General features: G+C 41.4%; 1 long non-coding RNA gene across 1 annotated transcript; it reads right to left on the bottom strand.

Moving 5' to 3' along the window:
• Positions 1-12,075: 12,075 nt before the first annotated feature.
• On the bottom strand, positions 12,076-14,361 carry LOC140269343 (uncharacterized). Its single transcript, XR_011907604.1, has 3 exons — positions 14,318-14,361; positions 13,992-14,183; positions 12,076-12,373 (listed from the first exon to the last, which is right to left on the bottom strand). It is a non-coding gene; the product is annotated as an uncharacterized lncRNA (long non-coding RNA).
• Between the last annotated feature and the right edge of the window lie 647 nt (positions 14,362-15,008).

Raw genomic sequence — 15,008 nt, 5'->3', positions numbered from 1 at the left:
ATCTAATACACAAACTGTAGCTTATGAAGCAGGAAACAAATTACTGTGAGATGCAATCGGCCACATGTAAATGGAATAACAGCAAGAATACTTTACAAGCCTTTGAAAAAAAAAAATGTGTTCATTAATTCACAATGAATTTCATGAAAATTTGACTTTTTTATGTCAACACTCCGGCAATAGGCATGGAAGGGTTTCATTACTGGATTAACGTGCAGCCAGGGGACAAAAACACTGTTGGTCTTTAAATTGTAAAAATCATCTTTAATAATGATAATGACTGGCTGTATTTCACTAATTTCCCTGAGCACAATGATTAAAAAAATTTACATCAACCAGCCAGCATTTAACCAAAATTACTCCTGCTGTTAACATAACACACGAGTGACGCTACCTTCGTCTGGGACAGTGGCTGGCGATGATTAGATATGTTAGAGTCAGTTATCATCAAATAAACTAAGAAATCACAAGGTATGTATCACAGTTTAGTCATCCAACCATCAGTAATTTTCCATTGATCCTGCTTCTGCCCCACTTAGCCTGTCAGCCACACACACCTCATCAGTTAACTCCACTCACCTGTGCACACAGCTGCCTCTCGTCACATGCAATCAGCCCAGCATATAGTCACCAGCTCTACACTCTATCCTTTGCCAGATTGTTCTTTGCCCTGCAAGTCTTTCCAGCATTCTCCTGCCAGCTTTACCGGTACCGACCTCCCCTGTCCCTGATTCCCTGCTTCGTCTGCCTCCTGGTAATTCGACCCAGCCTTCTGTCCCTGACCAAGAACTTTGCGTCTCCTCTCCTGATTTCTGTTTGCCGGTTTCTAAACCGTTTGTCTGTCTGCCAGAGTCTAAGTAAAACCTTGAACTTTTTACCACTGTCTTCTGACTCCTTTGTACTGCAATTGGGTCCATACACCACCCGTTACAGTACAATCTGGCCAGACATGGACCTAGCAGGACCACCCTCACCACAGGATCGGTTTGAGAGGATTGAGCACGCGCTCATGCAACATCAGCAGAGAGTGGAGGAGGCTGATGCCAGACGAGCTACAGAGGCCAACACCAATGACTTTGCAGCCCTCTCCACCCAGTTGCAACAGCTGATGTCCACTCACCCTCCTGCAGTTCCAGTCCCCACACTGGAAACTCCTGCTCCAGCTCTGCCACAGCCCAGAATGATCTCCGAACCCAGAGAGAGAATCCCTGAGCGATATGATGGAAACCCTGAACTCTGCAGTTCATTCCTGACCTCCTGCTCCTTACTCTTCGGCCTGCAGTCCTACATGTTCGCCACCGAGGAGGCCAGGGTGGCATACGTAATTGGCAACCTGACCGGCAGAGCCCTCCTCTGGGGAACAGCAGAGTGGGAGAGGCGAACTTCCGGTTGTGCATCATTCCAGGCCTTCTCTGAGGAACTACGCATGGTGTTCGGGTTGGGCGCTTCCGGATCTGATGCCGCCCGTGATCTGCTCTCCCTGCGCCAAGGGAACCAGTCAGTGGCTGACTTCTCCATCGACTTCCAGACCAGGGCCCGTCGAAGCGACTGGAACACTGCGGCTCTGCGCGATGCTTTTCTGCATGGTTTGGCAGACTACATCAAGGATGAACTGGTTTCCTATCCTCTACCTTCCACACTGGACAGTCTCATTGAACTTACTGTTCGGCTGGACCTCCGCATACAGGCCCGGAGAAGGGAGAGGAGACAGAACCTCCTTCTCTCGCTCTCAAGCTCCACAATACCAGGTGGGCCAGAGATCTCCTGGTCATCTCGACCCAGCCCGCTGGCCAGGTTACTCATCTGCTTCCGGTTCCTCTTTACCCGTTATGGATAATAGTGTAGAGTCTGAGCCCATGCAGGTGGGCCGCACCAAGCTTACACCCGAAGAGCGAGAGCGCCGCCATAAGGGGAATCTGTGTATGTACTATGGACAAGCTGGACATTTTATCTCCCGCTGCCCGTTAAAAGACAGGGCTCACCAGTGAGTGAGGAAGTCCTGGTGAGTCACACGGCAGCAAACGTCTTCCTCCTCAAGCTTACGCCCTCTCTTCCAAGTCAAGCTCCTCCTTCCTGGTGGTGCACACACCCTGCCCACTTTTATAGACTCTGGTGCAGATGCCAACATTATGGCTGAGAGCTTAGCCATACAACTCGGACTTAAGAAGATTCCACTTGACACCCCAATTCCTGCCAAAGCCCTTGATGGCCATCTTCTGGAGACTGTCACTCACCAGACTTCTCCTGTCCACATGCTACTTTCCGGTAACCACCATGAGACCATCCAGTTTCACCTCCTGTCATCTTCCAACATTCCACTGATCTTAGGCTACCCTTGGCTACGTCGACACAGCCCCCACATCGACTGAGCCACAGGGGGCATCCTCAGTTGGAAGAACTCCTACCACCAGGTCTGCCTTAAAGAGGCCTCTGTACCCCAGCAGACAACGCACTCCAGTTCCTGCCCTGACTTGTCCAGCGTTCCTGCCAAGTACCATGACTTCCGGCAAGTGTTCAGTAAGACTAAGGTGACTTCATTGCCCCCTCATCGGCCTTATGACTGTTCCATTGACCTGATGCCTGGCACTTCACCTCCCAAGGGGCGTCTGTACTCCCTGTCTGGTCCTGAACGGGAGTTCATGGAGTCTTACATCAATGACTCCCTGGCTGCCGGTATTATCCGACCTTCGTCGTCTCCTGCTGGGGCAGGATTTTTCTTTGTAGAGAAGAAAGACAAAACCCTGCGCCCCTGCATTGATTACAGGGGACTTAATGACATCACTATAAAGAACCGGTACCCTCTTCCCCTCATCTCCTCAGCCTTTGAGTTGCTTCAAGGAGCCATGATCTTCACCAAGCTCGACCTCCGTAATGCCTACCACCTTGTCCGCATCCGAGAGGGGGATGAATGGAAGACTGCTTTTAACACGCCCACCGGACATTATGAATATTTGGTGATGCCATTCAGTCTCACCAATGCCTCGGCAGTTTTCCAGGCCTTGGTCAACGACCTACTCAGAGACATGATCGACAAATATGTTTTCGTCTATTTGGATGACATTCTCATTTGTTCTAAGTCCCGTGAAGAACATATCCACCATGTCCAGGGGGGACTCACATATGCAGTGCGCCGCATCATTCGCTCTCGCTGACGTGGAAGGGGCTGCCAGTACCTTGTCGACTGGGAGGGCTACGGTCCGGAGGAAAGATCCTGGGTTCCTGCTCAACACATTGTGGACCGGGGTCTCATCCAAATCTTTCCGGACCAGCCCTCCCTCAGCAACATCGGCAGGGGCCCTCGCCATAGGACACCTGCTGCTGGCCATTCCACTGCCCCGGACCAGTGGGAGGACTCCCTGTCGGAGGAGGAGGCAGTGGACCCGCTGGCGAACTCGCCTTCCTCACAACCTGAGGATGGGGAGTTCTCGGGTTCTCCCGAGTTTTGTCTGTCTGCCAGAGTCTCAGTAAAGCCTTTAACTTTTTACCACTTTCTTCTGACTCCTTTGTACTGCAATTGGGTCCAAACACCACCAGTTACAGTATGTACACTAATCTAGACATATACAGGTGAGTAACTACATAGCCAGATGTTGCTATGCTATTGAGAAAACCAATGTTTATGCAATCTGAAAGGATGCATATAATCATGAAATCAAATCAATAAATTCATCTAACAATGAGATCTTTAAGATGGAGCTAGTTTATTTAGAGCTTTATGTGAGGAGAAGAATATCAGGTCCTGCAGATATCCTTTGAATGGCGTTATGGTGTTTTTCCCCCCTCTTTTCCCTCTTTTCTGTCTTCTCAAACCCCAGCTGGTCGCGGTGGATGGCCACCCTTCCTGAGTCTGGTTCTGCCAGAGGTTTCTTCCTGTTAAAAGGGAGTCGTTCCTTTCCACAGTCGCCTCAGGCACGCTCAGGACGGGAGATTGGACTGAAGACAAGTTTCGGTGCAATCTGTTGGTTTCCTTAGCTAGGATATTATTTTTTGAATTGGCTCTATATGAATTAATTGGATTATGATTACAATGAATTGAATTCCAATTGGCTTGAATTGGACTATATTACTTAAGTGCCTTGAGATGACAATTGTAATCTGGCGCTATATAAATAAAATTGAATTGAATTGAATTGAAGAATTAACAGGGAGGCAATGAAGAGAAGCTTGATGATGTGATCCCATCAGCGTATTGAACAGTTTCCATACATCTTTTTTTTGGTCACTGGTGTAATGAAGTGCTTGGTATTAAGGTACCTAAGTGTATTAATTAATTCACATTTCATTTTACATTTATAGCCCCAATATAACTTCAGGAGAATGAAACCATGTACATGAACCATTGGAGGTTTGCCTATTTGCTGTTGCCAGGAAGGGAAAATAGAGGAGAATTATTCAAAATCAGGAATTTTAATACAAAAAATAAATGCTAAAGGGGCCTGGAAGCCAGTAGGATCACATAAAGTATGCTCTCTTTGGTGCTATGAAATGATCCATTTGCTTCAAATCTGGTAAGATTGATCTTTTTTGGATGTTTAAGGAGTAAGTTAGTCTTTTTAGTCTAAATATTTCTAAAGTTATGCCAAATCATTGATCTACAGTGGATGGGAGCAGGCTAACCATCTCCCAGTAAATGATTTCTTTCTTGCTGCTAACAGAGTTTACATTGACTTTGGCCTCAGCTTCGTTCCAGAACTGAACTATTACCTCAAGCAGGGAGAATTCCCAGAATAAATGATGCACTGATCCACATTGTCTCAGGATATAACATTCTTATCCATCACAGCAGAAAAGTGATCGCTCTGAAATGTGTCTACATTTCATATAACTTTATTTTTCAAAGTAACAATTTTTTTAAACTTTACATTAATTTTCATGGGTTTTATCATTATTAGTGGAAATACATTAATTGCATTAGAATTTAGTGCATCTTGTCTCGTTTCTTCCTCCTTCAGTTTACAGTAACAGCACTGATTTTTTTTAAATTTGCTGTTCTTACCATGTAACATTACAGTAAATCAAAGCAGAGGAGTAAATTCAGAATATCTGATTTATAATTAAGTCCAGTCTATAGTCCAGTTTACAACCAGTTAATCATTGCTGACTCTCTGCAGTAAACAACAAGGCATATTGGGAAAGGCCTTTCAAATAACCTTTGATTCCTATCAACTGATTTGGTCGTAAGATTTTGTTGCGATTTGGGTTAGAGAATAAATGGGAAGAGAAAATTGATGCAGAATTTTCTTAAACTGTCTTAGAAATTGACTCTGTATCAAAATGATATTCAGTTGTAACCTTGGAATCATTTCATTTTACATGTCTTGTGTTGCGAACATTGGGAAAATAGAGAAATGAAATGTTGCATCAACATATTTGTACTTTTTTCATATATGACTTGATGATTGATCTCACACAGTCCAAAAACATGCATGTTAGGTTAATTGGTGTCTCTAAAATTGTCCTTAGGAGTGAATGTGAGCGTGAGCGTGGTTGTTTTCTCTGTGTGGCCCTGTGATGGAATGGCGACCCGTCCACGGTGTTCCCCGCCTCTTGCCTGATGACCGCTGGGATAGGCTCCAGACCCATATACCATCTTTAGGCCAGACTTGCACTATCTGCCACCAGGACCACTTGTCTTTGTTTTTGTTGTGTCCTATTCTAGTAATCACATTCTCCAGTATTAGTAACCACTGCTTATTTTTCGTCAATTAATCTTTTTAAGGTCTAAGAAGTGTAAACATTATGGTGCTTAGTGAATGATAACCTACAGAAACCTGTCCGTTTTCAACATTACTTCTTCATAGTCAAGGCTGCATGGAATGATAATGAGACTCTTCTGGAGGCTTTATTAATACAAAATATAAGTAGTATGTAACAATCATTTCATATCAGTGTTTTTATCATAAATTACACAAATTTATTAAGTTGATTTGACATTATGAGCTGAAATTTGCTGGTTCTTCTAGCTAATTAACTTTGACAAGTAAGTTGATAGTAAGTAAGTAAATGATTTGGTTAAATAATAATAACCTTGTAATACTGTCCGGAGATAACTTATTTCAACAACAAATCAGTAAATATTGTTGCGTCCATTGGCTTTAAGTCTGAAAAAGTTTAAAAAATTCTGTCTACAACCAGTGAAGACTTCAGACTGAGTTAGAGTCAAATGTAGTTAGCATGAAAATATTTTTTCAGGTGGACTTTGAGACCTCTGCACAGAGTCAGGCTTGATGTTTCTCATTGCTTTCAGTCTACAGACATGCACTAAACCAAGTTTAGCTTCCAAGTGTTTTCAGATTTCCACTTTCCATGTGAGGGATAATAATTGTCATGAAAGCTGACAGCAGCTTGGACAGGAAAAATTCTGGGAAATCACCGATTTTGCTGAAACACTGATCTTACTCCTCTTATCTTTCAAACACATTTAAATATAAAGATCTTAAAGTGATACTAACATTTGGATATCTTTGCTATTCCATCATTGCACTCGACCAAAGCAAAACGATCAAAACTCCACTTATCCTTACAATCCAGTCTCTTCGTCTCTCCATTTGTGAAATATGCAAGTCCATGATTTGCTAAGTCATAATCAGCTGTGTTCACAGAGCAGTAGTTGGCTGTACAAAAGAGATACAAATGAAGATTTTCCCCATATCTATGACAGATCTTTGGAATGAAAGCTTTTAGTGTTGACTTACCTCTGCAGGAGGGTACTGCTGACCACGTGCCATCGCTGTAACACGCCACCTCCGCTGAGCCCACTAATCTGTAAAATTGTAGGCACTCGTACCGCAAAGAACGGAGATTGTCTTGGGGAACAACACCGTCTGCAACTATGGGGAATTCTCCACATTTATCAACTGGAAAGAAAAAAAAGTATTTCATAAAACAGATCATTATTTCAGATAGATGAACTTGGTTGATGAACTGAACTTTCTATCTCATATTCTTTCATCAGCAGCACATTTAAGCCCACTTCATAAACAAACTCCTCAAAGAGGATAATATGAGCTTTATTATTGACTCTGATTTGGAACCATCAGCAACACATAAAAAATACATTTAACCCAGTCAAAGGATCTGTTTAATGGAGATACTGACCAACACATGTAACGTAAAATAAGAAATGAATCTGCTTCTTTACCTGTTGTGACTGGTTTAGTGTTTTCCCCATCTGAACCGGACATGGTAGAATATCCTGTAAGATACACAGCAGACTCATCAGTTAGTTGTCCCTGTGATATGTTATATTTTAATCTTCCACAGCATTAAAAATTCATGACAGTAAGTTTGCGTTTTCCAAAGAAGTTAGATTCCCAACAAAATCGATGACATACCTTTATTTCATATCTGTGTTCCACGACAGGAAGATGTCGTGTCCACCACCAGTATGGCACAGCAAAAGGGACAAGATGGTTACAGCCATGGTTACTATGTGCATGCTGAAACCAGCTATTGTTTTTGACAATTATGAATGGGCGCTGATAACTGACAGACTAGCTGCAGGAAATGAAGAAATTTGCACACATCCTAACTCACTGAACTAACCCACTGTCTTTGGACCAGCTGGTCAGTGAGACACCTCTGCTAGCAACTAGAGCTCTAAGGTTGGCAACTCGTTAGATGGAAATGAAAAGTCAACTGATGTTCACATCTCTGTAGTCAAACCAGCTGACCTTAAATGAGCTGTGTGTCTGTGTCGAGATATTTAAGGTAAATGCTTTTAATTATAAAATGGCCCAACTTGATAGTAACAAAGTTTACAACCTTTACAGAACAGAAGGAAAGACAGATTAATTGCCACTGATTCTGTGGAGGTGCTTTGGAGTTTCCAGTTGAAATGCAACAAGGAAAGTAATATGTATAAAAGTTCAAGCTTTCCTAAATAACAGAGGGAGCAAAGGCAGTTTCCTTAAGAGCTGTACCTCTTCTCTGATCAACTTGATGCCTTTGTTAAGTAGTGCTAATGGGAAAGAGCTCATGGGTGATGCTTGTTGTACCGGTCTATATCTATCCTTCGTGATACAGTATGATCATATCCCTCTGGGTTTTGATATACCATTTAGAAATGAGAACTTTCTGCTCTCTACTTAGAAATTAAGCCCACACAACAGCTCTCAGATTTATGATGTTACAGTTTTATTACTGCTGTGATTTAGCTCAAAACAGTCAGCATGGTTAGATGCACAGTAGTATGTAGCAGCGGTAACAAGTTGGCTTGGCACTTGTCTCAGTATACACGCACAGGAGGGGAATCGAGTTATGGGCTGAAGCATGTCTGATGCCGTGTTGTTGTAGACTGTGAGTAAACATACACACAACCCTTTAGTAGGCCTATTCTTTTTTGGAGATCATTGTACATGTATGACACTGTGCAGACATTATTTTTAAATTACCTGAATGATGACTTTGCTGTCTTAATGAGACTATTTTCAGTCATAATTTCTAAACGAAGAAACAGGAAAACATGTGAATGAGAGCAGTTGTACTATGATTTAAAAAAAAAAATCATATACACTTATAATTTACTGTCCTTAAAAATAGATGTAAAAAGATGAAACTTTGAAGCACGTATGAAGCTCCGAGGCTCATTTGAGTCTAGCTGAGTGATTCAGTCCCCAACTGCATTATATGGGTGTGTTAGCCCAGTTTTTCAGAAACTTTGTTTCGTATGATTTCGTTTGGACTAACATGTTTAAATCTATTGCAAAAGTCCAGTTTTGGTCGGACTTACACAATAATAAGTTTTTGTCCAATGTCGTGCACATGTGTTCTGGCAATAAAAAGCATGATTTTTTATGAGTGAAAGTGAAAAAAACATCCCAGCTATTGATACATAAAAGCACATTTCTTGGTCCTTGTCCAAAAATTGCTGTGACAACTCTCTCTGTTAACCTGAATTATGATATTTATTGATGTTCATGTTATCCACTATTAATACAAACATACTGATAAAAGCTGATAAAAGCCAGTCTTTATTGTCCACTTACTGCACTTTGGGCCTTCAGACCAGTTTCCACCAATGCAAAAGATAGATTTGACAGTGGTTCCATCCTCCGTACCATAGCCGCCTTCACAATTATACACTATTTCTGAGTTTGCATCAAAAACGTCCTGGTATTCCTGATGAATGATGACTGCAGGGGGGAAATTAGGTGGTTCACTGCACGCGGTGTTACTTTCTGTGAATGCAAATAATAAGTGAAGTAGGAAACCGGAAAAGATGATCTATGGCCAAATGAAGCAAAACACAAACTCTCACAGACAGGCACAGGGAACTATGCTCCACCTATACATGCAGTAGCATCCAGGTTTTTGTCTACATATCCTTCTTTACGTGTTACTACTATTGCATGTCCCTCCTCTTACCAACCATTTGAGCTTTCAGTGTATTTTGCATTGGGAATATTTGGAGGAATGCAGGTTTTTTCATCTGTGGATTAAAAGAACAGACGATTCCATCTCAGTTAAAAAGAGAAGATCAGAGAATAAGTAGAAAAAACGTATGAGGTGAGCCCTCGTTTCTGAACATCTTCTGATAAATTAACATGAATAAATGACAGAAGTTACGACCACATATGACTTGCTCTGTAAGTGTATTGAAATATGAGGCTGCTCCTTTATAACATTTTAGTTACTTGATGACTATTTTGAATGATCCATAAATTGTAGACAGTATAGCAGTTTATTTCTTTCTTAAATGATTTCTTGCATTGTCTTATTGAGTATCTTATTACATGTATATACACCACTAATACTGCCAAGATGAGCTCTCTAATCCCCTCTAGAAAACATTTTATATCAACTTACCTTACCTTATCAAAAACTTGCCTATACATTGTGGTTCATGAGACCATTTGCCATTTTGACATGTGCTTGTTGCCCACCAGCCTTTCACTACTGGTTTAAGTCCATTATCATAGGAATAACTGATCTTTGTTTCATGAGGAAAAGATTCCATCTCAGGGAGAAAGTAACCACCATTCAGAGTTGGAGCATTACAGGCCTATCTGGTACGTTGAGCTAAAGTACTATAAGAATTAAAAAAATTTTTTTTATAAAAACACAGCGGACAACATTGTGTCAACATTATATCTATGAATTTCAAACAAATTCAGATGTCTCTCAGTATCATTAAAGCAAAGACTTTCGGTCAACTATAAATCCAAAATACACACCTAGCTGTCTTTAGTGTGAACATTTTTTCTTGGGATGTCCATCCTTGTTGAGTGTCTTTTGAGTTCCATTTCAGTCTCTATGCAGCAACAATCCCATGGCAGAAAGCAAGCGTGACAGTAACTGTCTGCTCACACACCAGATTTTATCTCACAGCTGCTGGCCTGTTCTATTAGCTGTACTACTTGCTGCTGTGAGTTTTGAAATTTACTTGCATTAGTGTGAAGTTAATTATGAGAGCGAAGCATTTCTTACTGGGCCACTGACAACTATTATGTTTTAATTGCTATATGAACTGTTTGGACTGTTAATGTGGTGGAGGGGTTTGAGTATTCCCATGATCCTGAGAGCTGTGTTGTCTGTGGCATTAGCCCCTGGTAGGGTTTCCCATGGCAGTTCCCCACTAAGAGTGATTCAAAGATCTCAATGGAGCGGCACCAGAATATTAAAGTCACCTTACCCAGAAAAGGGAAACCGGGGCACTTCACTGGAGCCAGGCTTGGTGGCTGTTGTTTGTGCACCAGACAGAAGTTCAGATTACCCAGCATTCTTGGAGTCTCCAGGTGGTGTCCTGGAGGGGGTGGCACCTGGGGATTCCCTTGTTCTTCTGGGGGACTTTAATGTCCGTGTTGACAATGATGGAGTGACCTAGAGAGGGGTGATTGGGAGGAACAGCTTCCCTGATCTGAATCAGAGGGGTATTTTGTTTTTTGGACTTATGTGCTTGTCATAGATCGTCCATTACAAACACCATGTTCAAACATAAGGTGTAAATGTACCCGTTACCAGGCCACCTTAGGCTAAAGGTCGATGATTGACTTTGTATTTGTGTTATCGGACCTACAGCCTTATGTTTTGGACACTCAGGTGAAGTGTCAGCAGAACTCTCTGTTGTCATTAACAAGGTTACACAAGGTTTTTTTTCTTTTCTTTTAGTTGTTTTTTTTTCTTCTCCGATATAGCTTCTGATATAAATCTGTTACGGTTTGGTGGTGGTGAGAAGAGGACCAAAATGCAGACAGAAAACTGAAGGCTCAAGGAAAACTGAAAAACTGAAATCATAAACTAAACTGTGAAAACAAAAGCTAAATTACACAGTGTACCAGAGAATAACCATGAAAACAGCAACTGCGAGGATCTGACAATGACAAAGACCAAGAAGCATAAATACTGCAGCTGAGACTAATTAGCAACAGGTGAGTGTGGAGCTGAGGACCAAACAGGGGAACTGAGGACAGCCACTGGATAACGAAGCGTAAACTAGAAATCAAACAGAACTGAGGCAAGACAGAACTAAGAGTACAGACAAAAACAAAACAACAACAAAGACAAACAATGAGAGGAACAATACACTAAAAAGTAAATCAGGAATAAATAGTTTAAAAATATGGAATAAAACCAACACAGAAAAGCCGAGACAAGACAAACAAATAAAAAAATACTCAAACCCTAACAAAATCTAAAGAATATTTCTGCAGTTACATTTGCCTAACAAGGGTGAGTGGAGTTTGGACAGTCCCCTTATTTTGCAATAAAGATACAGATATAGATATATAATTGGGAATTTATACTGATCGGCCAAGGGAATTCCTGTAACCAAATTATCTGCTTGGTGACAATCATGAAGGAATCGATCGGAGGGTGGGGACCTGATTGGATGTTTATGATTATCTCAGGCCAATCTGACCAAATGTTCTCATTTTTCAGTCCAACTTGAGTTGATTGTTTCCATTGGATTATTGCTGACAATAGGGAAAAAACATAAAGGGAGCAACGTTGAGTGAATCAGTCTTAGTCTCGGACTTAGTCTCAGTCAGCCTAAGTCTTTGTGTACATATGCTACCTGCCAGTCCATGAGCTTAAAATGATCTCTCATGCTCCATAAACCTCACCCCAATTAATCCTGCCATTGTTATCTGGGAATACAGAAGATCTATTGATGGAAAAAGCTGGTCATTCCGTATAATCACGTAGACATGCTTTTGGCTGAAAAAGGCACTGGAACTGAAGCATTGTGGCAATTTAAAATGTTGTCTTTATACTTACACCAACCCAGTTGCACTGTTCTGTATTTGCACCGAGAGAAAGCAGTTTGATGAAGTGAGCAGATACTTTGTCTCATCCTCATTTAAATACATAGCTGAAGATAGGAGTAAATTGTAACGAGGATACCTCCCAGGGTTTATCACACAGGATGGATCTTGACATGATAAGCAGAAACAGACCAGATAATTATTCAGATTATATCATTGATAGACATTATGATTGAAAACCAGCACTGCCATATTCATAACTTTGTAGATGGTTAACTATGATCATACACCATCACACAGCACAGTCACATGCACAGCTGGACCACAACCTATTACACATGCTCAGGAGCAGAATGGAGTTTTTGGGGCGAAGTACATCTGATGCTATGACGCTGTGGACTCTGCTCAAAACAGTTCAAAACATTGTGCCACACCTCATTTTGTCTGTGATTTTGTCAGTCTCTGTATTGCCAGATTCACTGCACAGACATCATCTTTAAGTCACTTGATTGGTGATTTTGTCAGATGACGCTGCAGTTATAAAATCAGGATTTTATTAGAGCAGAGTGACAGAATCAACATGCTTTTAGTGACCGTGTGTTGATATGTAGTTTTATTTGGTTAATTTGCAGTGACAAAAGAAACAGAAAAACATACACTTTTGTTTTACTGTTTTTACAAAAATATCCCAAAAAATGTTACTTTCACACATGTGCCTAAACTCCCAACCACATTATCTGGTGTGTTTGTCTGAAAAAGACTGAACAAGTTTGTTTAAGTAGGTTGCAAGAGAAAGCCTCTTCTCTCTAAATAAAACATGGCAGCACGGCTTAGATTTGTAAATTTGCATGTAAACAACTCACAAGTCTTCTGGAACAATGTCCTTTGGCCTCCAAAGTCAAATGTTAGGCCATCTGTCCAAAAGATGAAAAGATATTTCTTCAGTTTTAACTTCTCTTCATTGGCTTGCTCTGAAATTCAGAAGAGAATTTAAAGACTTTGCCTCACATATTAAATCCTAAATGTCCAAGATCCATTATCTCTTATATTCCTCATAACTTCATATTTTCCAAATTCCTTTGGAACCTTTTTAGTTATCAAGCTCCTCTCTGGCGGAACCAGCTCAGAGCTTGGGTTCTGGAGATAGACACTTTCCACCTTCATAATTAGATTAATGATATTTGTTTCCCCTAAAGCTTATAGATAAAGTTGACTCGGCTCAGTCTGATCCACTTTTGTCTTTTCCCCGTAGTCAGTGCTTTTCTCTACCTGCAGGCATCTTTGGCTCCACAGCCATATCTTTGTGACCTGCCGTTACTGGTCCGTCCAACAGACAAGGATGCTCATGTTTATTGTTTCTTCTCACCACCCAGTCTCCAACCACCACGCAGTCAAAGCAGCGGCTGTCCGCCTTGAGTCTAGTTCCAACTGAGGTTTATTGTTTTTATCTTCCCACTGTACTTTTTCTGTATCTTTTCTAACTGTATGAATAAACTTGAAGTGAATTCAAAGAATTTTCAGAGCACACCAGCAGGCCATATTTGGCCATGAGGTAGAGTGTAGCATCAGTAACATGGTCTTCACAATCCTACAAATTGAACCCTTACTGAGAACATTCAGGGTTAGTTGGACTGAAGAGTGAAAGAAAAGCAGCAAACAGTTTCATCTGCTGGCTGCAAAACAGTGATTTATGCTCCACCTGTTCCCCTCACTGAAGATCCACCGTGTCATTCTTTTGTACTATAATATTGTTTTACTGCACTGTTGAACACTTTGTCCACTTACTGCATGATGGGGCACCAATCCAGATTCCGGACCTGCAAATTATGGATTTTTTGGTGTCTGCTCTGTCTTCCACATATCCATTCTCACATTCATATTGCAGCTCAGAATCTGAAGCAAACATGTCCTGGGGTCCCTGAGGAATGATTACAGCATGGGGAAATTTAGGAGGAACACCACATGCATCAGTTCTTTCTGTAAAAGAAAAGAGAAGCACAATCTTTATCAAAGTTTATGAAAAAAAAAGATCAAGACGCATTGATAAGAATGTTTGAATGTTTATGTGGTTGAGTCTGCTTTAAATTAACCTGATGTTTGGACAAACTTACTCTCACATACAGGCAGAGGAGACCATTTCCCATTTATACAGTGTCATATCCTTTGTGACATGCTACTGTAATTATGTGATTTTCTTCATACCAGCCATTTTGGGTTTCTTTATATTTACCATCAGGTATAGTTGATGGAAGGCAGGAGCTTTCGTCTTGGGAAAATAAATTGAAAAACAGATTCAGGTTACCAGTCACACAGAAAACTTTTAAGAATGAGCCCTTTGATATCAAATCCTGTCATTAGAAAGTCAAATTCACAAAAAGTTGGGACATTATGTAAAAATCCATCCATCTATTTTCTATACCGTCAATCTGTTAATCGGGTAGCGGGTGGGCTGGAGCCTATCCCAGCAGTCATCGGGCGAAAGGCGGGGTACACCCTGGACAGGTCGCCAGTCCATCACAGGGCCACACATAGAGACAAACGAGACAAACAACCATGCACACTCACTCCTAAGGACAATTTAGAGTCACCAATTAACCTAACATGCATGTTTTTGGATGGTGGGAGGAAGCCGGAGAACCCGGAGAGAACCCACGCATACACGGGGAGAACATGCAAACTCCACACAGAAAGGCCCCTGGAACCCTCTTGCTGCGAGGCGACGGTGCTAACCACCACACCACCGTGCAGCCCCTATGTAAAAATGTGAATAAAAATTTGATTCCAGTGATTTGCTGATCTTAT

This window comes from Leuresthes tenuis, unplaced genomic scaffold (genome assembly GCF_036924035.1).
Source record: "Leuresthes tenuis unplaced genomic scaffold, fLeuTen1.0.hap1 SCAF_14, whole genome shotgun sequence".
NCBI classification, from domain to species: Eukaryota; Metazoa; Chordata; class Actinopteri; order Atheriniformes; family Atherinopsidae; genus Leuresthes; species Leuresthes tenuis.
Note: the sequence above shows the minus strand (reverse complement) of the source record. Positions and strands in the feature narration are given on the sequence as shown.